The sequence below is a fragment of the Acipenser ruthenus genome, chromosome 2 (genome assembly GCF_902713425.1).
Source record: "Acipenser ruthenus chromosome 2, fAciRut3.2 maternal haplotype, whole genome shotgun sequence".
NCBI lineage: Eukaryota > Metazoa > Chordata > Actinopteri > Acipenseriformes > Acipenseridae > Acipenser > Acipenser ruthenus.
In genome coordinates this window covers 51,518,883-51,545,073 of record NC_081190.1, presented here as the reverse complement: position 1 = coordinate 51,545,073, position 26,191 = coordinate 51,518,883, and the positions used below count along the sequence as shown (strand labels likewise).

At 36.6% G+C, this 26,191-nt stretch overlaps 1 protein-coding gene and 1 long non-coding RNA gene across 3 annotated transcripts in view; one reads left to right on the top strand and one right to left on the bottom strand.

Moving 5' to 3' along the window:
• The window catches only part of LOC117409029 (glutamate receptor ionotropic, delta-2), a 612,251-nt gene that overhangs the window by 6,027 nt on the left and 580,033 nt on the right, over positions 1-26,191 (top strand). The window lies entirely within an intron of this gene.
• Positions 20,786-22,261, bottom strand: LOC131699642 (uncharacterized). The gene is made up of 2 exons (XR_009308234.1): positions 22,215-22,261; positions 20,786-21,071 (listed from the first exon to the last, which is right to left on the bottom strand). It is a non-coding gene; the product is annotated as an uncharacterized LOC131699642 (long non-coding RNA).

Sequence of the window (26,191 nt, the reverse complement as noted above, 5' to 3'; positions counted from 1 at the left end):
TGCTGGTAGTGTCCCTTGAGCTGTTCAGTGTGTTGATATGTAAATAAATCCTGTTCGCCTGCGGGGGCGTATCAGCTTCAACCTCCATCTCGATCTCCTGCCTGTCACTCAGCAGCGAATGCACGCACCCACACGGCAGACGGCTACTCTGTCACAAGCATTAATACCATGTATATTTCTAAACAAGGGATTTAGGGGAGCTCCCTAATAAAAGCTGAACCTCAAAACAATAATTAAGTGACTATAGTAATTGTTACAGCTGTGTATAATGGTATTTAAAACAGGTTTCATTCATCTGACTTTTTACATATACGCCCTTACTCTGGTCCCACTGCAGTCGGATATGCGACAGATTACTGTAAAGCAAAAGCAACAAAATCCCAGCATATTTCAGTTACGAGTTGAGGGATCACAGGGAATGTGTTGAGAAATCTAGAAGGAAATTCATTTGATAGACCAACTTGAAACTATTATAAAATATCATCTCTCTGTGACAATGCTAGGTTTTCTGTCAGCTTAATTGTCAGAATAACCATTCTTTGTTCTTTTTTTAAAAAACAGTACCAGTGAGTATATGTAAACAGTACCAGATGACTTGTATCTCCTCAGGGTTTCAGATGACTATAAACTGTGCAGCCTTCTGTCTTGTGACATCTCCGTAACAGACTCCAAGCCATCATTCTCCTATATATTATTACAGTAGAATGTCTTTGTTATGACCACCAAAGGGAAACTGTCTTCCTAGAAAGTTCATAATAGAGATTGAAAAAGTCACATAGAGTAGTCTTTACATGGATTTGTTTACACAGCGTGAGTTTACTATTTTGTTATTTTTTGACTGTGTGTGTGTGCGTGTGTGTGTGTGTCTATATATATATATATATATATATATATATATATATATATATATATATATATAATTTAATAAGCAAGTCCATTTAAACAGTTAACACAGAGAGTCAGATATTCTTTTTTGCATGATACATTTTTCGGAGATGATAGGTCATTTTTGAAAAGACTATATTAAGCAACATTTTAAACATGGCCAAATAAATGACCTTGTTGTAATCTCTTTGTTCCTATAAAAAGGTTCCTTGACATATCAACCCATATGGGATTTTTCATAATGCTTGTCCTGAGAGCATGGGAATTGATTAATTTTATCAGCCTCACATTACTTGATTGCTTAGAAGTTTCCTAATGATCTGTATGCTAACGGGAGAGTCTGTACACCGTGAACAGAATGGCAATGACATTGTGTTTTATGAGGCTATTCAAAAAGTCACTCTGATTTATGTAGCTGGAACGCTCAAAAGTCTTGAGGATTAGCCACACTGCCTGCTGTTTCCTTCATACATCAAATCCTCCCCCATCATTTGCTCTACGTAAGAGTTTTTCTTTCCTTTTTTTATCTCTTGACAGGCTGTACTTGTAAAATATTAACAGAATGGACTGAACACCAAAGTCCCACATTATCCATGTTGTTGAAGATGGAGAAAGATATATGTAACCAATGGTCTTGTCCCATAACATCACACTCACAACTACATTAGCTTGTTTTTGTACTCCAGTGCATGTTAATTGATTGAATTCATACTAAATATTTATGAAATAATTAAAGTTTAGGAAGTACAGAAACCAATGAATGATATATTCTGCTGCTTACATTCAGAGCAGACAAATGTGTGACTCATGTCTATTTTACCAAGACTGCTTTCCTATACTTCATTATACTAGGAAGACAGGTTTCATTAATTATAAAACATTCTCTCTATTTCTCAAAATGTGTTTCTACTTTTATATGGATGTCCATCTGCAGGTTCTGCCCGGATTGAATGAGACAATACATTCTAGGGCTGGGTATCGACAGCGTCTTCATGATAGGATATGTATCGGGATACGAAGGTCACAATAAGATATGTATCACGATACAGCAAATTAAGCATGAAACATAACAATCACACAATTTTCTCATTTGCTTGTGCAAGTGTTTGCAGTAACACCGGTAAAGCACTTTTGGTCCAACAAGCTTCACGGCCTGTTTTGCTTTTGTTTCCTGTTTTCTTTCAAATACATTTCTTTAAAACAAAACTACAAATCAGGGCTCCAGACAAAGTTTTTGTCTTAGGAGCCAATGGCTCCAGGCCCAAAAAAATTGGTTCCCAAATTCAATTGCTGGGTGCGACTTCAGGAGCAAGTTAGTTGCTACCATATTCAACTGCTTAAAATACAACAACTTGTTAAGACACTAAAGTGATACTAAAACAGTAACTAAATGTCTATACTCACTTGTTTGTTCCACATTCTGCTGAGTGGTTAATCTATGCATCTGATGACTGCAATGAACTCAATATGTTTAGATTTTAAATATTTTGCAAGTGTTGTGTCTGGAATTGGTGATGGCACTTTTAATTGTGTACAGTAAAAGTTGTAACATGGGAATAGCTTGCTGCAGCCCCCATGCTCAATGTCAGTGAAGTCCTGATCTGACAGCATGTAATACAAGACAGCTCTTATGATTAAATGCTACCGTTTATTTTTCAGTAAAAACAAGTTTAAATTGCAGTGAGTTGGTTCTGCTATTTACGATATTACTACATTTTTACACAACACTCTCTCACGTTTGGTCACCGTAACAACTGTTGCACAGGGAGAGGCAGCATTTTTTATGTTACAGGCACCAATGCGCCTAACTGAAAAAACTGTTTACATTTTTTTTTTATTTGGGCACATTTGCAATAATTTTAGTCCCAGTCTGGAGCCCTGCAAATTCGAGCCTTACACATTTTACACACAGCGTGACTCTTATCAAGAACATGAGGCGAGTCCACACTGGATTTTAAACCGGCCAGAGCAATTCGAATTTCACTGTCACCCTGATGGGATTATCAACTTTAATAACCCGCCTCTGCTGAGCTTCCGTTTCGCTTCGCTGCAGACTTGACAAAAACACCCTTAACACAGTGATTGGTAGGTGAGGCTGATAGAGTATATGCTAATAAATGAATATTCTCTAATTATCAGTGTAGACACAAATGAATGCATGCTCATGTTTATATTAGCAGACAATTTTACTTAAAAAAGGGGTCATTGTATTGATAATCGTATCGTCAAGAAAAATATCATGGTTTTTCAATACTGCTAAACCCACAATGGAACAAATGGTACAAGTACATATTCTTTATTAGACTATATTATTTATTAAGAAAGCTTTAACTCAATCATGGTTAACTTTTTTAACAGTAATCTGGAACAGTTTCATGAAATCAACATTTAGATTACTGGCTGTTTTAAGGTATGAGCATTTAAACTTTTAATAACAAATGAATGCTATTTTTTACGGAATTTCTTTTGTATAATTTAGACAACATTGATTTAGTTTTGATGATTTAATTCTGCTTCAGAATCTGTTTGATTCTGAAAGGCAGAAATTACACTTTCAACGGGGAGTGAACAGTATTAATTTTGGGGTTGAGTGAAAGGCACAATATTGCTGGAAATCCAAAACATGGACCACCAGGGAATAGTGGTCTCTTCTCTGTATCATACTAATTCAGTTTTAAACTGAAATAAGGTCATTGTATTGGGTTCAACACTGTGTCTGATTTAAGACCCCCAACATACCAACTTCTAGTGTTTTATGTAGTTTAACTTTGGTGCAATGACATTGCTATCATGTGGTTTGCCACAAACCAGCTTCTAATTAAAATACAACTTTGTTTTTAATTGCAGAAAGCTCATTCTAGTCATTAGGTTAATAAGTCCTGGTTTGTATTTGACGTTGTATTTCTACTGGTTTAGATCAATTTTTTCTGGGTCCCATAAAATAAGACATTACTAATTTACCAGGGGTAAACATTGGCAATGTAAATGCATGTACTCCTGTTTTCATATTTCCAATTTACTTTTTAGTACAATTCTTTGTAGTACAACTCCATATAGCATTTCCAACACACAAGGAAGTAAAAGATATTTCCGATTACCAGTTTCATCTCATTATTACTATTTCTGGTTCCACTGTAGAGGGCAGCAATGTAATTCAGAAACACCCACTTTTTCAACATGCCATGTCATGCATTTTTTAGGCTTCCTATAAATAATACAAGTGATATTTTTCTTTTTAATTTCAATTTCAGAAAATTATGGTAAGTTATTTTAAAATTAAGTTCAATCCTGTTTATTGTCACTTACTTTACCATAAAAATCTGGAAAGCTTTCCTGGTTGAGTCACAGTATTAATGTGGTGAAATTGTATTCTGGTGTAATTCATGGCAGAAGAGGCTAGATCTTAAAGGGGTGTTAATGAAAGTTTAAAAATCAATGTCTTCTTATTAACATTATTTAATGTTTCTTGATTTTCGAATATTCTGATATTTTACTGGCAATTCTATGGAAGTTGTAGTTTCTTATGCCTCCTGTTATGAAAACACTTCCTGTGGTGTAGCAGAGTTTCATTCAAACATTCTTGCTGCATTAGGACATGTGATCTGCCACACACTAAGTTATTAGATAGCATAAATAAACTGTTTAAATATCCAGTATCATAGTTTAACCTTCATAGTGTTGTACAATCATTATCGGAACAGTTTTACCTTACTTTAAAAAATGTTTTGTGCTGTGGTTTTGGCGTTTTCTTGCTTTAACATGTCAGACAAACCCACTTCTTACAGGGTGGCCTGAGAAATGTCTTAAAATTCACAAACTTGGAGCACTACTAAAAGTTACAGTGACAGTGTGCCTGCTTAGCTAAATTCAAGCATTGCCAGTGGTAGAGAATGACACTATTTCTGCTACTAGGTTAGCTACTTCCCAAATGAATAGTGAAGATCTAATTTATTTGAAGGCTAAATAAAAAAAAGAATGTTTTGTGTACACATAGGCTTGTCAAAAGGACAGCTTTTATAATGCTGTAGCCCTATTAATAATACACATTTATTTAAAAAGGTAAGAGAAATGCTGTTTTGTTTTTTAATGCCACATTACACATAAAGATAGGTACATTTTTCAAAGTTGGTTGATATTTTAATAATTCAAACATGTTTATAAATCTTTTTTTTCTATTATCACAGTAACATTACCATAGTGTAATGAAGTCATGAATTAATGTGTAACAGCTTATAGGCAAGATGCCCATTTCTCCCGCATAGCCAGTATACAGTTTGGAATGGAGTTAACATTATGACCCGGCTTCAGACAGAGAGATTACAACCGAACACTGTGGTTCTGATCTCGCTCAGGTCACAACCAAAGCAGGTTTGAAAACCCACCACTGGTCTTGGCATTAACCCTTTCCAAGGCATAATTTTTAATGAAAATGCACACGCTTGTTTTTAAGTCATAGCTTCAGGGCTAGCTGCAAAATGAAGTCCCTCCGAGTGATTGTGTTGCCGGTGCTCTCCTTGTACAAAACCAAAGAGTTGATGGCTGCCAGGTCCAAAACATTATAAAAAACAGCCACAGGCCACCTGCGAGTACCACCTTTGACAGAATACAGCCCTGCCATTTGATCCAGTATATCCACACCGTACTTCGTTGCGTTGTAAAATGCAACAGTCTCTGGCTTTCGTTTAGCATCAGTCCCGATGGTCACTGATCTGTACAGAGCTTAAAATGCTTAAAATACATACATTTTTTAAATTTGTTTTCACCATCACACTCAGGGTGGCAGTCTTTCTGCCTGAAAAATGTATTGTAAATAATAATAATAATAATAATATATGATGTGTAGAATGACTTTCATCAGTGTTTCTAGCACTCAACAGGATTATAATACGTTATTTCACAATGATGTTGATTTTATTACAAAGCCCAGACTAAATTGTCGGCTATATTGTATTGATTTCAATATGCTGCATAAACTGCGGGTCTGGCGGTTGAAGAAGCAAGTGCTTATAACTTATTCATTTTTACGATTCTGCAGCTGAAACACCGTATGGGTATTTAATTCAAATACTTAGTAACACTTAAGAACGGACATGCACGACATATTCACATACGCGTAGATATTTAAATTTGAATTGCAAAAGCCGTTCAAAAAGCGGCTATGGCAGTGCTAGTGTTAAGAAATCAACACATTACGCTTTGACTAATTAGAAAAATAAAAGCTAATTATAATGAGTATAAATGGTAATTGAATAAATTGATGCGTTAAAAGAAAAATCGAGAGACCTAAACATGGAGTCAAAGACATCGCAATCAAAAAGCATTTCATTGAATCCACCTGGATTGTTCTGTACACCGACGGGTATAATTTATTTTGCACAACTTGCAGTTTATCTGTGGACCACACTCGAAAGTCAACAATAGACCGACATTTATCATCAGAAAAACACAGAAAACGAAAGGCTGAGATTGACAGCTATGAGATGGCGTTCTCCAGTAAAAAAAAAACCGTAAGGGGAACGAAAATTATGAATGCCGACGAGATGTTATTTTCGATTTGACAGAGGCATTTGTTTGTGCTAATATTCCCCTGGAAAGAATTGATAATCCCAAACTACGTGCATTTCTGAATAAACATGTAATAAATGTGGGAGCAATTCCTGCAGCAGGTCAACTGAGAAGGGAATATCTACCCCAGATTGCTGAGTTACACAAGATGAAAATTGTACAACTGGTAAAGATGTCTGACAGTGTATCTGTAGTTACTGACGAGTCTACAAATGCAAAAGATCAGTGTGTTTTGCACATTTTGTTTGTTCTCCAAGGACTATCGAATACCTTCAAACTGAAAGTAATATTAGCCGATACAGTTAATCTGCACTCTGTGAATTACTCATCGGTGGCACAGGGCATTGTGAAATGTGTAAACACATTTGAAGTTAATTTTCATAATGTGACTGGCTTTGTCTCTGATAATGCCAGTTACATGATCAAGGCATACAATTACATTCTTCGAGGTTTACTGCCAAATCCAGTACATTTGACTTGTAATGTCCACATAATAGCCCTTGCCAGCAATATCTGGGCAAATAATTTTCCGAAAGCAGACAAGCTGGTTGCAACCATTAAAAAAAATGTTTAAACATTGCCCAAACAGAAAACTACGTTTGAAAGACCATCTGACAGAAGCAATCCAACAAGAAGGCTGTACTTTACCCATAAAGTTGCAACCTGAGCCATGCATAACACGATGGCGCACTTCGTATTCTGCTGCTGAATATCATTCCAAATACATCCCTTTTTACGCAGGCTTCGTGGAAAAAGAAATGCACATTTCACCAAACACTGTACTGGTAAAAAGACCTCCAGAAATTGCATAAAGATGTGCAAAGTTTAAAATCTCAGCTCTCTCTAATTGTGACGCACGCCAAGGGACGTGAAGTGAGAGTCCATCAAACATATAATAAAGTTGCAGAATTAATAAATCCATACCGAGCAATGGAACAAAGAGGTACACAGCACAGACGCAGCAATAAACAAACTGTGTAAAAACCTTCCATGACTAATTGCTAACTGACTAATTACTACAAACCGGATCAATGCAAAAAGAAACCACGTTTTATTAAATCAGCTTATAAAACTTTCTGATGGCAGTAAGGATATTCGACCCACAAGAAGTGTGTAGTTTGGATCTGGAAGCCCTCCCATTATATTCTATTCCAGGATTTGATGCTGACTGTAAATCAGAAATGGACAAATACCTACCATATGCAAAAGAAAATGGCAGTAGAATGACTTTGAATGAATTTTGGATGAAAGCTGAAGAATTATTTCCCAGTTTAACACCAATTCTGTAGATGCTGAAAGAAGTGTGTCTTCTTATGGCCAAGTTTTTACAGAACAACTTCAATCTATGAAAGAAGGCAGGGTTAACCAACTGACGATGCTTAAATTTAATAGCAACATTTAATGCATGGGACATTTTATTTCATGAAACTGTAAGTGACACTTAATGTGCTGCTTGCAAACAACCTTGCATTATTATTATTATTATTATTATTATTATTATTATTATTATTATGTTATATTTGTAATATGTTACAGCATTGATGTTGTGATTTCAGTATTTTATATAAATTCAATCAGAACTGTTTTTTTTAATATTTTGTGGACAAATTATGTGTTCCTACTAGTAAACTGAAACATTTAAATGATTTATTTACACATTCTAAGAAATAATATTGAATAAGACGTTTTAGTAATAAAGGGATGCATGACTAAATAAATGTCTGTAGCTGCTGCTGCCACCTAATCAACGCACCAATGCACGTTAATAGAATGACTAATTGAGATGATTAAAGGAATCTGGAGATTATTAATCAATAAGTGGTTTAATTAAGCAGACTACATGACCACCTTGCGGTGGGAGTAATGAAGTGCAGCCTAAGAAAGCAGGTTGCGTAAAACATAGGGCCCTAGTCATAAGTCATTCACATTTTATCAAATCATTAAAAAGCTTAGAACTGAATTCAGAACATGGTAAATGTAAATAGGTACAGAATTGGCAGAAAAAAGTAAAAAAAAAAATGTCTTAAAAAAAGGTATAACAATGTATCCTCCTACTAGGGATGGGTCAGTGTAGTTGAATACACAAGTATACGAATATAAAAATAAAATAAAAAACTATTCGAATAGCATATTACATATTTGAGTACATGAAAAAGACTTATATTAGCTACTAGTAGAAGCAAACGCGTCTTTTTTTTACAAGCCAACGCTTGACAAGTGTTAAAAATCAGTGTTAAACCCTGCACGTTCATGTGAATGCGACTGGCATATTAAACGTAAGGACCCTAATTAATCATGCAATGATTGTAACAGCAAAATTCTACAGTAAACGTATTCTGTTTGAAATTGTTGGCAATTTTGTTGCCCTCTGTGACAAAGTGGTTTGCAGTGTACAGGTGCAGGAGTGATGCGGTGTGTAATTAGCAGGCAGAGATTTGTAATCCAGTTGGAAAAGTATTTTATTTTCTTAACAATCCAGGTCTGGTGACCAAATAATGATCCCCGGCAATACACAACAATGTGTAGAGCGCGGGGTAAATAATAACGGGTTTGCAGTCCCAAATAATAAACACAAGTATCCTTCCCACAATGTACAAACACAGTCACCAGTCCTGGGTGCGTGCTGTAGTGCTCATGGTGAGTGATACAGCTCCAGAACGTGTTAGCTGTCTACTAATACAACAAGCAACAATTAGAGACAAAACAAAACAAACACTACATTGTCAAAATACTGCACAGTGCCTTCCAGGTTATCTTCTCGTAACCAAAGCGAAGGAACAGATTGCGTCTCTCCGTCCCCTTTTATGCCGTCACACATGACCCCTTGGTAAACGAGTGCAGCCGCCCCTCCAATCCGCGACTGCCACATCGTTTCCCATCCAGGTCGATGAGTTAGTTCCGCCCCCTTTCTAGCTGGCCGACTTCCCTTGAACCCTGGGAAAGAACTGTCGGGCCAACCCGTCCAAGGTACTCTGTTCCCGCTACTTAGCGCCCTCACAGGTCGGGAGGGAGATTTACCACCAAGAATCACTGTATTTCTGTCACAGTCTGTTTTCAGCTAATGTTAACAGATCCCCCGCTTGAGTGTGTGTAATGACTGCACATAGCCGCTGTTACTAAGCAGTCGTGAAACAGCTTCCGGAAGCATGGCACCGGCTAACTTTAAATTTGTAAACAAATGGATATATCATGTGCTGAAAAGGAAGCCTAACTTTAGTAACACTGAAATTAGAATGCTAATTTAGCTTTATGATGAATATAAAGACATACTAAATGCTAAGCAGAACAACGCAATGACTAATAAAAGAACATAAGAAAGTTTACAAACGAGAGGAGGCCATTCGGCCCATCTTGCTCATTTGGTTGTTAGTAGCTTATTGATCCCAGAATCTCATCAAGCAGCTTCTTGAAGGATCCCACGGTGTCAACTTCAACAACATTACTGGGGAGTTGGTTCCAGATTCCCACGATTCTCTGTGTAAAAAAGTGCCTCCTATTTTCTGTTCTGAATGCCCCTTTATCTAATCTCCATTTGGCCCTTGTTTCTTTTTTCAGGTCGAAAAAGTCCCTTGATTTTAGGATTTTGAATGCTTGAATCAGATCTTCTTTGTTCAAGACTGAATAGATTCAGTTCTTTTAGCCAGTCTGCAAATGACATGCCTTTTAAACCTGGAATAATTCTGGTCGCTCTTATTTGCACTCTTTCTAGAACAGCAATATCCTTTTTGTAGCGTGGTGACCAGAACTGAACACAGTATTCTAGATGAGGTCTTACTAATGCATTGTAAAGTTTTAACATTACTTCCCTTGATTTAAATTCAACACAATATTTTCACAATATATCTGAGCATCTTGTTGGCCCTTTTTTATAGCTTCCCCACATTGTCTAGATGAAGACATTTCTGAGTCAACATAAACTTCTAGGTCTTTTTCTTAGATTCCTTCTTCAATTTCAGTATCTCCCATATGGTATTTATAATGCACATGTTTATTGCCTGCATGCAGTACCTTACACTTTTCTCTAATTTGCCATGTGTCTGCCCAGTTCTGAATGCTGTCTAGATCATTTTGAATGACCTTTGCTGCTGTATCAGTGTTTGCCACTCCTCCTATTTTTGTGTCGTCTGCAAATTTAACAAGTTTGCTTACTATACAGAGGACCTAATACTGATCCCTGTGGTACAACCCCTGTGTCAAGAGACTGTTGCATGATCTTGGTTAGCAGTTTGTAAATAACTTCTTTCATTTCTTTGAGTACTATTGGGAGGATCTCATTCGGCCCAGGAGATTTGTTTATTTTACAGTGCCTAGTCACTTCTGCCTCTGTTATGCTAAAGTTATTTAAAACAAAATAAGTAACTTGAACAAAGAAATCTCGTCATAGACATTGTTTGTACACTTCATGAACCCGGCTGGCTCCTCCAAAGAGTGAACTTTACACTTTTTATGCTGTCTGCTGTAGTACACATACGTATTTGCCTTTTATTCTTTATTTCAGGTATCTGAATACACGAAAATGTTGACCCCTGTGTATTCGAATAGGAAACTATTTGAAATTCCCATCCCTACCTCCTCCTATCCAATTTCAGTATTTCATGTCTGACATTATGGTGCTACAGATACAGCACTAATCTGTCTCCATATGAATAGCCTTTTTCCAGTAACTATTTACATGATTCAGAACATGCTGGAATATAAAAAGTCACAGATATTACAAAGTAAAATTACAAAACATGTTAAATAATTTATGTATTCACTACACCATAACTATTGATCTCTGTCAACCAAAATGTAATAACACCAAGGGGTGGTGTGAGTGTAAAAGTCCAAATCTGAGGAGAAATAAAAACACTTCTACAATAAATAAGATGATAAACAGAATTAATTTTGACCTCTTGCGGTCAAATAAGTAAATAACAAAATAAATAAATAAAATAATAAATAATACATGACATATTAAATACCGGTAAATACATACAAAATTGTAAATAAAACAAAAGTAGTGAATACATAAAATAGTAAAAAAAAAAAAAACAAGACCAATAAATAGATTTATTTTTGTTTTATGTTATTGCGCTGTGGTCCCGTAAATAATAACAATAATCCAGTGCATACACACAAAACACAAACACGGTCACAAATCCAGAGTGAGTGCTGTAGTGCTTGTGGTGTAGTACAAGTTATCCGTGATGTGCAGTGTTGTCCGGTTGTAGTGCTGGCCTTAAAGTCCATATCTCACATAGAAAATCATTATTTTGGCTTTGGGGTTGTACTTGGTTTACTTTCACAATGAGCAAGAAAATAAATCTCCATGATCAATTTTAGAGCACTTGAGAGACGTAAAACTATCAATAATTCCGGAAAATACCGACAACACACCGATGATGCCGTGACATCACTAAGGGAACACATACCAGGAACAGATGAGAGATACACATGGCTTCAGACTGTGAAAGCGATCATTACGGATTTCTCTGACGTTTTGAATAGTCTGTATTACAATAAGGACAGCAGGAGTGTGGTGTGTAATGAAAGACATTGTGGGGTGAAGAATAAGTGGTTTGAGGCCCGATTCGGAACTGTTTTGAACTTCCAGCAAGAGAAAATAACCATGCTGAATGTTGTTCTTGTATACAGTTAACCCTGTTATTTATGGCAATGATAAAAAAAAAAAAAGTTTATTTATATATTTGGTTTGTTGTACCATGTATATCTTGCAAATAGTGTTTACAGTTTCCCATCCACTTAAAGAATAAAGCACAGAGGTCAAGATTCGAAATCAGGGCTTTTTAGCGGAAGCACTCAAAACAACCTTTACGATTGTAAATTTCTTACAGTTGCAGCGCAAAAGTATAAATGATTGATTATATATATATATATATATATATATATATATATATATATATATATATATATATATATATATATATATATATAGAACACTATTATAGTGTATGTAGTTAGTGTAGTTTAATAAAATATAATCTGTTCCCTTTACACAGCGCCCTCACAAGTCAGGAAGGAGATCGAACACTAAGAATCATTCGATCTCTGTCACATAGGTCCATGTTAGTGATATTATGCGTCAAACAAGCTCTTAAAATTGTGTCCGAAAATAAAGACGACTAATATTGGGTTATTTTTGTTTCACGCCAATATCACCTCTAAGTCATAACAGTAGCTGCTATGTTGTTTCCCAATTTCGCAGCTCACAAAATTAGCAGTTCCTTTTCATAATTATGAACAGTTTTGGGTAACTCGGATCTATCCTGATACTTTGTTGCAGTGTTTATGTAACAGGCAATGTTATGTGATGCACTGCTGTTACAGATTTTGTCCCGAGTCTTTAGTTTACAGGCGCAGGTCGACTGTTGCAGCTACTTCTGAAAACAAGTCGCCCTTCATCACAGACTTACTGCGATCTTAGTCATTGTTGTTCATTGTTATTTACCTTACCTATATACTTTTCATGACAGTGGTATGTGTTCATGCCTAAATAGCCAAGTAGTTTAGTTGCATAAAAGACTGAATGCTTACCTAATATTACTGCATTACACAGAATTGTCTTAATAAGAACCTGTAATTCAGTTATCCATTGTAGGCTGTTAAAAGTTTTCAGAATGGCTTGGCACCAATTTATTTTAAAAGCTGATGATAGTGATAAGGGTTTAACTCCAGAAAGAGGCTTTGCATTTGGAATTGGTTAAATTGCATTTCAAATATAATTTAACTGTATGTGATTATTAGGCTTCCAAGCCGTAAGCTGGGGAAGCCTATTGTTTTTGTTAGGATTATTATTATTTTTTTTTTCTGCCAAAACATGCTCAAAAACTCACGAAATTCGGTACACTGGTAGATGCCGATGGATGATAGTCGGTGATATTCAGCAAATTTGCGCAAGTCACATGGTTTGGCAGCCATTTTGGATTTAATGAAAAGTTTGGACAATATTCAAAAGTCTTCTTCTCATGAACGATAAATAGTACAGCTGTGAAAAATGTTGTACATAGTGTGCTCATGTCCACGATTGATTCTACTTAAGGAAAAATGGATCGGGCACTTGGTGTGGCAGCTATGTTGGATTTTGTGTAAAACGCTTAAACAACAACTCCTCATGAGCCCTTTGGCCGATTGATGTGAATCTTGGTTATACGTTATCTTTGTACTGTCCTCTAAAAAAATTTGTCAGGGAAAGTTCATACATCAACAAACATGACCGCCATGAGCCAATCAATATGGGTAACATGCCAGTTTCACCAATTTTTTTACCCTGAAATGACACATTCTCACCACTAGGGGCAGCTGTTAACATGGAAATGTGAGTACAGTCTTGGAAAAAATATTTTTCAAAGCAGCCATTTTTCCCTGGTGGTGTCTAGCAGATCAGTTTCACTAACTGGTGTAACTTAAACCACCGTAAATACACTGGAAAGCCTGATATTTTACACACAGTACAGTATAAAAAGACACATATTGTAAACTAAGAAAACATTTTTTGAAGAACTGTTGCAGCTGGATCAACGCAGGGAAAAAAAATGCAGCACACACACACTCGTGCAGAAGGTGGCCATCTCCCGAGTTAGTTTATTGTTTAAATTGTTGCTAATCGGGAAATGGTCACCTGTATAAAAATCTCCAGCGCATCCAGTTCGTGCTGGGGAGTTCAGAGAAGGAACGACAGCGACAGTGGAGAGTAGAAATAAAAGAAAGACAACAAAACTTAAAAAGGAACCATCAAAGCTACTGCCCAGCCTGACCTTAAAGGACCTGTGGTGTATTGTGTTCGTGATTTGTTTTGTTTATATTTTATTTTCGATCTGTGAGCAAAGTGTTTGTTTAACCTTTTATTTTATTATTTAAAAAACTAGCAATAATGCCTCTTTGTTTTTTGTATGTGTTTCTAGTATAAACCTACTGCCACAATGTGTTGACAAGTCAATGGGAAAATTCAGATAATTCGAGATAAATTATACGCAGTTAGTAAAACTTATGAACAAATTCGTTTTATTAAAGCTACCATGAATATAATTTCGGCAGAATGTTAATATATGGCAGATGTCAGTTATGTTCTACTTTTTATTTTAATTATATTAAGGTGTATTTATAGGGCTATGTTTACAGATAATCAGCTCTGATTCAATAGTATCTACATACAGAATTCAAGTGAATGGGTATACTGTACTGACAAAAATACTTGGCATCTGTTATTTTTTATTTTATTTCATAACTACATTCATAGTTATAATTAACACTAAACTGATAAAAACCACAATCGCAAATCCTCAATAGGTGGCAACGAAACAGTCAGTGTATTTAAGAGACATAAGAATTTTTTTTTTTTTTTTTCACTGATCACAATATACATGATTAACCAAGGCGTGCAATATAACTAGCTTATGTGTAATATACAAGATTAACCATTTGCGGTCCTATGTCGGACCCTATCCGACATCATCAAAAAGACGCAAAAAACAGGTCTCTAGTCGTTTTTTCTCTGGAAAAAGCCGAGAAAACCATTCAATGGCCGTGTGAGACCGATATGAGCTTAGAGAAGCCGAAAAAAAGGGGTGTATCTCGTGAATACTGATAGCCCCGACACCACATAGATAACACGGACATAAACAAACAAGGTAGCTGCTTCCTCATCCAGCGCTGAAAGAATATCACAGACATTTGCAGAGCTTTTTTTAGATGTTATAGTGATAAAATAATGACTTGGATCGCATTATTGAGGAGTTTGGTGATAAAACGAGTGATCAAGAGATGATTTATCGGTATGTACTGTTATTAAGAGTTTTTTTTGAAAAATATAGCGAACAAGGGGTGGGGTGGGGCTGGAGATGCAGTACTGAGTGTCCTGTTGATATGCAGTACCTTTTAAACCTGTTTTACTGTGAAAAAAAAAAACAGCGCGTCTAAAATAAACTGCGCGTGTGAAAATAAATGGGACCTGACGCGCCTGAGACGCGCTGAATAAATGGACCGCAAAGGGGTTTTAAGGTGTGCAATATAACTGGGCTACAATTGATGTTCAATACTTACTATTGATGTGCAAACTATAATCAGTTTATCAAGTGTGCAATATGATGTTTTTGATTCAGCTAGATATAGTGTTTGTTGGGCCAGATGGTTAAATATTGAGTGCTATCATATAACTTTGGATGTGATTTATTATGAAATAATTTGTTCTGTATTTGAGCCAACTCTACAAAGGGTCTATTACCTGCAGAGCACAATAAATGCTCCATTTTCTGTTCCAGCTTCTCTCTGTCCTCTTTATAATTTCTCGGCAGAGGATTCAAGTGGTGTTACTCATGAATCGTGCACGTTATGTCCTAGTAGCAGTTTGCTGACAATTACATATGGTGAATTGTGTATTTGCCAAGCATCCCTGATAGTCAATCGTTACACTATTATCACTTTCTATTTCTTCAAAAAAATGCACATTAAATGATAGTGCCATTAAAATATACAAAAACCAATACATGCTGTAGACTTTATTTTACATTGCAAAATTAAGAATAGGGCACCACATGCTCGCACACGCACACACACACACACACACACACACACACACACACACACAAACTCAAACAAAGAGCGATCTAGAATTTAGAACAATGTTAGCCTCTTATATGCATTATTTTCAAAGTCTATATGACTGCATACTATTTAGATTTTTGTGTGCATCCAAATAAAATTTAAATTGCCTACTAACCAATAAATAAATAAATAGGAAATTAAAGAGCAAGTCGTTGTTTTGTTTTAAGTAGAAAGTGGTTTTGCTGTAACAAAATGCTCCATCTTTAAAACAGGGTAGATACCATTTAAAGGTATCGGTTCTCAGTCATTCATGGCAACCTCTAGCTTTTGAAAAGATATCGACCCATCCTGTCTATTATTACAGTGCTGCCTCACTTGGGACGTTCTTATCTTTTCATTGTTTTAATCCAAACTTACCTACCAAAAAGACTCATAATTAAATCATCTGACAAGCATAAAACGCTGTCAAGTAAAGTAGAAAGTGTATACTTTTTTGCTATGCTTTCCATCAATGTATTTTTAACATTGTTTTTAAGGATTCTTTTTGGAACAAAGTCTTGCATAAAAGATTAATTCTCAAACTGAACGCAGTAGGGATTCAAGGAAATGCATGCACATGGATTAGGGAGTGGTTAACATTTAGAAAACAAAAAATACTGATTAGAGGAGAAACCTCAAAATGGAGCGAGGTAACCAGTGGTGTACCATCAGTATTATGTCCTCTGCTATTCCTAATCTACATTAATGATTTAGATTCTGGTATAGTAAGCAAACTTGTTAAAGTTGCAGACGACACAAAAATAGGAGGAGTGGCAAACACTGTTGCAGCAGCAAAGGTCATTCAAAATGATCTAGACAGCATTCAGAACTGGGAAGACACATGGAAAATGACATTTAATAGAGAAAAGTGTAAAGTACTGCATACAGGCAATAAAAATGTGCATTATAAATATCATATGGGAGATACTGAAATTGAAGAAGGAATCTGTGAAAAAGACCTAGTTTATGTTGACTCAGAAATGTCTTCATCTAGACAATGTGGGGAAGCTATAAAAAAGGCCAACAAGATGCTCGGATATATTGTTAGAAGTGTTGAATTTAAATCAAGGGAAGTAATGTTAAAACTTTACAATGCATTAGTAAGACCTCACCTAGAATATTGTGTTCAGTTTTGGTCACCCTGTTACAAAAAGGATATTGCTGCTCTAGAAAGAGTGCAAATAAGAGCAACCAGAATTATCCCAGGTTTAAAAGGCATGTTGTATGCAGACATACTAAAAGAATTGAATCTATTCAGTCTTGAACAAAGAAGACTACGCGGTGATCTGATTCAAGTATTCAAAATCCTAAAAGGTATAGACAATGTTGACCCAGGGGACTTTTTTGACCTGAAAAAAGAAACAAGGACCAGGGGTCACAAATGGAGATTAGATAAAGAGGCATTCAGAACAGAAAATAGGAGGCACTTTTTTACACAGAGAATTGTGAGGGTCTGGAACCAACTCCCCAGTAATGTTGTTGAAACTGACACCCTGGGATCCTTCAAAAAGCTGCTTGATGAGATTCTGGGATCAATAAGCTACTAACAACCAAACGAGCAAGATGGGCTGAATGGCCTCCTCTCGTTTGTAAACGTTCTTATGTTCTTATGTTCTAAACATATTTTTTAAGAAATCTTTTTTTAAAGCGCAACTAGAATTCCATATTCATGGTAACATTGTCATAGCATCTGCACTGTGCCTTACAAAAGCTGGTGGGTATGATCTGTTTAGTGGATTTCCTTGAAATTTAATAGGAGGAAAGATTATTTTTAAGTATTTGTACAAAATCAGATCAACTGTACGATGTACACTACTGGTCAAAAGTTTTAGAACACCCCCATTTTTCCAGTTTTTATTGAAATTTAAGCAGTTCAAGTCCAGTGAATAACCTGAAATGGTACAAAGGTAAGCGGTAAACTGCCAGAGGTTAAAAAAAAAGTTTAGGTTACCAAAAACTGAATAATAATGTACATTTCAGAGTTATACAAAAAGGCCTTTTTCAGGGAACAAGTAATGGGTTAACAACTTACATCTGTTCTGCAGCAATGGAAGTAAATTAAGCCTTGAAAGTTGATGCTAACAATTCCTACAGGTGCCCCAACTTTTGTTGATTACTTACAAACCCTCTGTCTGTATAAAAGCAGTGTTGGAACGACTGTGTTACTACACCCGCTTAAGCATTATTTGGACAGTATTGTACTGCAGGAAGTAGTATATTGCTCTCATAATGGTGAGAAAAAGGCAATTAACAAAGGAAGACAGACAGACCATTATAACCCTTAAAAGTGTAGGTCTTTCCTTTAGAGAAATTGCAAAGAAAGCCAAGGTGTCAGTGAGTACAGTTTCCTACACCATCAAAAGGCACTTGGAAATGGGAGGAAACTCTGACAGGAAGAGGTCTGGCAGACCCAAAGCCATAACAGAATCAGAAGACAAGTTTCTGAGAGTCAACAGCTTGCGTGATAGGCGGCTCACAGGACAACAACTTCAAGCACAGCTTAACACTGGTCGAAGTAAGCAAGTCTCAGTTTCAACTGTGAAGAGAAGACTTCGAGCTGCAGGTTTGACAGGTCGAGTGGCAGTAAGAAAGCCATTGCTAAGATGGCAAAATAAGAAAAAGAGGCTTGCCTGGGCCATGAAGCACCGCCAGTGGACTACTGAAGACTGGAAGAAGGTCTTATGGACCGATGAATCAAAATTTTAAATCTTCGGTTCATCACGCAGGGTTTTTGTACGCCGTCGAGTTGGCGAAAGGATGGTTCCTCGGTGTGTGACACCATCTGTCAAACATGGAGGAGGAAGCGTGATGGTCTGGGGCTCTTTTGCTGGATCCAGAGTCGGCGACTTGCACAGAGTGAGTGGCACCCTGAACCAAAACTGCTACCACAGCATTTTGCAGCGCCATGCAATACCCTCTGGTATACGCCTAGTTGGTCAGGGGTTCATCCTACAGCAAGATAATGACCCAAAACATACCTCCAGGCTATGTCAGAACTACCTTAGAAGAAAAGAACAAGACGGTAGGCTTCAAATCATGGAATGGCCAGCACAGTCTCCAGACTTAAACCCCATCGAGCTGGTTTGGGATGAACTGGACAGAAGGGTGAAAGCAAAGCAACCTACAAGTGCAACACATTTGTGGGAACTTCTGCAACAGTGTTGGGAAGAACTTTCCGAACAATATTTGATTTCCATTGTAGAAAGAATGCCACGAGTGTGTTTGGCTGTTATATCTGCAAAAGGTGGCTACTTTGATGAGTCAAAAATTTAGATTAAATTTTGTTAAACAAAACGATTCCATGATTTCTTTTTTATCTCCAATTGTTTATTTGTTCTATGCTTTAATTTCAGAGTACATTGAGACAATAAACTGCGTAAATTTCAATAAAAACTGGAAAAATTGAGGTGTTCTAAAACTTTTGACCGGTAGTGTACATGAACTGAAGAACAGCTCCATGTAAATAGAATTTTTTTTTAGTATTCAGGTAATATTTAGGCTTTTTTTACGTATCCATTTTCTAATAGCAATAGAACACTCAGAAGAGGGCTTTACCATCTGGTAAAGCCCACTTCTTTGGGTTCTATTACTTAATCTAAGTGTTTAAAATTGGAAGTTTGTTTATGTACCCCAAGAACAGTATTTACAGCGTCCAAGAAAACCCCTCTAAAATGACAATCACAGCCATAGAAACTTTTTCTGTTAAATTTCTGATACACATAATGGGGCTTTTAATCAATTAAAGGTTAATTCAATTTAATAAAACAAACCCTAAATCCAAAAGTCAGCACGTTCATTAAACATAATAGTAAAAAATGCTGTCCATCCTTGTATTTCAGAGCTTCATGTTTTTGTTTGAATTAATATAAAGAAGATTAATACTTGTTATAAAGTGAGTGCATTTCTTAAAACCCTCTTACCAAGTTTTGAAGGTGTGTAATTACTGACACAAAATAACATCCACACAGTTCCAGGGAATTAGATTATTTTAAGTTTAACCTTGCAATATCCTATCCTATGGGTGAACATAAACAATTGTGAATGCCACCTACTAAATTGATCAAAATGTCAAACCGCAGTTTAAGGACGATGGATATACCACATTCGTAAGTCATTGGGATCTACTTTAAGGATCTAAGTGACAGATCTAAATATCACTGCTAACTATTAATCCCGCTGCAGTTTACCCACAGGGGTGATTTATTGGTCCCTTTGTCGCTAACTGTAATAATAATACAGCGCCAAAATCAGCAACAGGATATTTTATATAATCGATTGAAGTGCAGTGCCATATATATAAAAATAGCAGGTGTGTATAGTAAATTCTTATTTCAAAAGAGGAGTATCACAATCTAGGGAAGTGTCTGTCCATCTCAAGTACAAACTTACGTGCACCAATTACATTCCATCGCTACATTTTTTTTCACTGTTGCAGTTAATGCTATAGTATAAGACAAACGGTAAATGACGATTTTATTTTTTGTATTGTTTACATATTTGCTTTGCTTGCTACCACAGAGTTTGTAGATAGTATGCTAATAGAAGCACGCTTGTTTAGTTAACAGAGGCCAGGTTGCCATGGAAAAAGAAAAATAAGTTTCACTTTTTTCTCACACTATTTTGATAGTATCTTTTGGGCAGTGAGGGCTTCCATGTATTTCTTTTAACCAGAGAAATTCTCCTTCCAAATCAAAATAACGTGATGTAAGTTTTAAGTTCTTCTTAAATTATAAATCAGTCTTCTTCAGGTAACTTCAATTAAAAGAGTTTTATTCAGGATCAAAGCAAATCCAAAGACACTACAGGACGCAATCACAACAATACTGCAAGCAAATTTACAGTTCTCAGCAGATGGAATCTTGAGCAACAAAGCTGCAGGTAAACCTACAGGTCTCGACAGGTGGTATCCGAGCGCCCCACCCTGGCCTCATGATGTTGTCTGAGCTGCCAAAGTGACAGAGATGGTATGTCTGACCTGACATGGCATCAGAACGTTGGTTTCTGAGCTGGCGTCAGTGTAGATGTAGTTTTTCTGAGCCCTGAAACAATAGTTACAGACATTAATATACATGGCAGATTATCGCCTACTTTGCTGTAGCCCACCCAGGCCCACCCATGGCTACGCCACTGGCTTATATACCTGTCTGCTTAACCACAGGCATGTATCTCTCATTTCATTAGAGTCAGGTGTTTCCCCTCATGGCTCTAATTGTGTAGTCCTGTATGAAACCCCTGGACTACATGTTTCACTACATGTCCATGACCACATTCTGGCGCCTCCTTAAGACTCACCTCTTCAAACAGCACCTGTAGAACTCCTGTTTGTATCCTGGGACACTATCACCCTTTATTTAAATGAGCTTTATTTTGCTCTTATCTGCCCCCTATTTTACTGCATTTAATCCTGTACTTCAGAATACTGTAATCTGCCAAGTGTTTAACCTGTAGTATTTTGTATTTAAACATATCCTGATGTAACTATCAGTTATCTGCTGTATTATTGAATTGTGTTTTGTCACACTTGTACTTTGCTCAAACAAAAGTTATTGTATTTCTTGCTCTTATTGTATTACTTGTATTGTAACACTTGAATTGTATTTGCTTACGATTGTAAGTCGCCCTGGATAAGGGCATCTGCTAAGAAATAAATAATAATAATGTTTCCTTATCCTTCTTATACTCTGTCACAATACATATATAATATCTATGTTTTCCTACAGAACCATAGCTTCAGCAATTCTGACCCTTATAGTCTCTGAACGGAGCTATAATACCAGCACTTTAGGTTAATGATATACAACTTATCCAGTCAAAATGTTTGGTACAATATATTTTTAAAATACTGGTAGTAAATCTACAACAGGCTAACCTACATTTCCCACTACATTACTATTCTTACAATAATAATAATAATAATAATAATAATAATTTAATAAATACCTGAGATCCCACCAGTAGAATGTGGTTATATATATTGTAAAGTAGCCTCTCTGTTATCAGCTTGTTTACCTTTTAAAAACAGAGACCCAAATACAGAACTGCACAATAAAACACTTTCGTGCACTTTTATTACAAAACAAAAATAAACAAAACAAAAATCTAGCTCACTACACACAAGTCCCTGGCTAACATGCAGGACTGCTAAGCTGTTTACCTGACATAACACCAACAAAACACTTTACCTTAGCTTTCTTTAAACAACCCAACATTTCACATACCAGCTCCCTGGTGATCTCTATCTAATGGAGCTGCAAGCTCCATTTTATAGTCTGTGGCTGTTCCCAATCAACACCAATTACCTTGATTGGGAACAGCCACATTCTCACATGTTTTTGGCAGGGAGCGGAATTAACCCCGTCCCTGCCAACCACCACCAAAACACACAAACAAAACATTTTTTCATATTGCAGGCCCCCTGTCCTGCTACATCCGTTACAATATATATATATTAGAGGTCGGCACGGGTACCCGAAAAAACGGGTACCCGTCGGGTTTTAAATGACCTGACCTGAAACTTGTCTCTTTTTACTACCCGGTTATCAATTATTAATCTGAGAATTTAAAGAAAATGTAGCAAATATGACGCGCGGATCTCTGGCCAGCATCATAAAGACAACGTTAAAACAAGCTTTGGATTAGCGGCAAGTACACCTCAATAATAATAACTGTGGTGACTATTCTTCTCAAGAACTAAATCGGAAAGAAAACAACATAACAACATCCTTTATGTCACCTAGAATATTGTGTTCAGCTCTGGTCACCTCGTTACAAAAAGGATATTGCTGCTCTAGAAAGAGTGCAAAGAAGAGCAACCAGAATTATCAGGGGTTTAAAAGGCATGTCGTATGCAGACAGGCTAAAAGAAATGAATCTATTCAGTCTTGAACAAAGAAGACTACGCGGTGATCTGATTCCAGCATTCAAAAACCTAAAAGGTATAGACAATGTCGACCCAGGGGACTTTTTTGACCTGAAAAAAGAAACAAGGACCAGGGGTCACAAATGGAGATTAGATAAAGGGACATTCAGAACAGAAAATAGGAGGCACTTTTTACTTGGATGCCATGTTAATGTAAGACTGAAATATTTACATTTATTTATCAGTTCGGATTTGGAGGACAGCACCTTTAAGTTTCGTTTTGGACTAGTGAACAATAAAGTTAGAAAATCCAGATGTGACAAAAAAGAGAAGTACTGAAAAAGGTTACACAAGTATACAGATCTGAAGGGACTAAATGTATATGTACTATAAAGTATTTAAATATGCATCATGCACTTAAAACATTAATATATGTGTGTGTATAATTATATATATATATATATATATATATATATATATATATATATATATATATATATATATATATATATATATATATATATTATATATATATATATATTGTTGGTTTTTGTTTTTCTGCAAAAAACATAGTTATTGCATCAGTTAGTGTTGATATTAAAATGACAAAAGTAGGGAAATGCAATGTTAGGGTTTTCAACCCTAACTCTGCATCCTCCCTCCCCCTTACAAGCAACCACAGACAATCAGTTAAGACAAACAACATACAAATCTCTGCAGATCCATCATCACGGTCCACTAAGTGTATGAGCTGGGGGGGGGGGGCATTGCGTGTACCACACCCCAAAGTGCTCCTTAGAAACCTACTGGAAAGCTGACAGGGTCATGAGGAAGGTGCACTGTTTACAGAATGCATGTGTGTGCTGTCTGCCAGCATAGTCCTGGAGAAATGGTGATCACAGAACATACTGGTGTGACAGCACAATGTATATAACCCAACTGCAAAAGTGGAAAGTAACAAAGTAGAAATACTTCATTACACTACTAAAGTATTTGTTTTTGGGATACTTATACTTTTACTCGAGTACGTTTGTTTAGAAAATATTCTACTTTTTACTCCACTGCATTTCCTAGAAGCATCTCGTTACTCGTTCTTTCAGCACATTGGGTGCGTTCACAGAGATCATTCTGCGCAGATTCTGTGCAGAATCTGACCAATTTAGCCAATGATTTTCTAAGAATGATCTCTGTGAACGCAACCATTAGCTAAATTGGTCAGATTCTGCACAGAATCTGCGCAGAACGATCTCCGTGAACGCACCCACTGACTCTTGCGCTGGCCAGGATTCTGATTGGGTAAAGCTGTACCGCTGTACAAAAGCTGCTAAGAAACAAAAGAGCTGGCTCACTGGTAGGAGCAGATATCGGGCTTATGTCTTTTCAGATTGCGTCACCTACCAGCCCTGACCCCTACTCCCATGCACGCTCCAATACGTTGAACAAAAATTAAAAAATTATGTTTTTCTGATAGTTTTATCCTGATTTTATGAAGAACTAGTTTTTGTTGCTAAGCATTTACCTCAGTATTCCATGAGTAATGCGGTTTTCTCAAAAAACATCCATGGTCTGTTGAGGCTTTTTGGTTTAATCCAAGCGGTGGACCCAGTAGGCTACTTCCAGTTGCGGCGTAAATAACTACTTTTTTTAATGTGTTATTGGTAATCGTGCTGTCAGAGAACAGGTACCATGTCTGTGTTGCTGGTGATCTTTTGAAATAAAGTTATTGTTGCTATAGCTGCTGATTAACACTATTTTCAATTGAGTTAAAAAAAACAAAAAAACTTTATTTGCTATTCTAAATTTAAAACGATACAGTAAGGACAGCTAGGAAGTAGACACTGACAGACGGCGTTCAGAGTGTGTGCACAATAAGAACGGAGATTTTCTTCCATCAAGCAGGAAAAGGTAAATACATCAGAAGCGAATACATACTGCAGGTCTGCAGGACAGGTTTTTTTTTTTTCAGGTGGATTTCCACGGGTAGAATTTAAGGGCGGCTACTTTTTTCTTCTGATACTTGAGTACTTTTAAGATATGATACTTTTGTACTTTTACTCAAGTAATATTTTAGAAGGATGCTTTGACTTTTACTTAATTACATTTTTTTGCAAGTAACAGTACTTTTACTCAAGTAACACGCTTGAATACTTTTTCCACACCGGCCCAACTGTAATGGTAAGGCCACCCCTTCCATTAAACATCTCTGTCTGTATTCTCATTCAGTATGACACTGGAAAACTCTTGGTTGATCCATGTTACTGGCACTGCACTCTCAAACTGACATGACACAGCACATTCCACTCGCCCATGTAAACACAGTTTCATAACAGTTGATTTCATCCATTTTGCTGGTGGCAATATCATTGTGTCATGCATCTGTCGCATAGGTGTCCTGTTTTTGAAGTGCTCCCCTCCCCCCTCTCCATGTTAGTATGAATGAGAGTACTGGTCTAACACCCCCACCTTCCCTGCAAAAGACTGTGTTATGCCATTGAAGATCTGCAATCCCACACAACAGACTGTTATGCTAGGACATCTCATAGATCCGTATTACAGCACTGTTGGTAGTCCTCCTGTCATGCTGCTGTCTCACAAAAACTGCAAAGCAGCAGGCAGCTCAACCTGGATTCAGTGCTGCACCCAGTGACACAATGAGAGAAAACAATGCCAGGTAGCTGAATGCAATAAAAATAAAACTTCTGATATCTGCCCAGTGTGAAAGAGCAGTATGTGGTAAATGCACAGGAAAAGTTGAGAAGTGTTACATCTGTGTGGATTGTGCTACTTTGAAGTCCGTTTCCCTGAAAGCGCATTCACGTTACATAATGGGAATTTAGATATTTCAGTTAAAAATAATTTCATTTTTACAGTTTTGTATATACATATACCTGTTTCCCCAAATCCCCTTTTTTGGCAGCAGGGTAACATTTGCTTCAATTCATCAATATAGCCTACAATGATCCAAAGCACACATCAAAATCTCCTTCAGAATGGTTAAAGAAGAATAAAATCAAGGTTCTGAAATGGCCTAGTCAAAGTCCTGATCTAAATCCGATTGAGAATTGTTGGTATGAGTTGAAGAAGGCTGTGCACAAGAGAAGTCCTCGGAATTTGAATGAACTGGAACAATTTTGTGTTGAAGAATGGTCAAAAATCACTAAAGAATCATGCCAAAAGCTCACTGACAAATATCCTAATAGTTTAAAATAGGTTATTATTGCTAAAGGTGCCTCAGCTAGCTATTAATTTAATTTTCCTTGTCAAGGTATGACTACTTTTGAATTAGCATTTCTGGAGTTT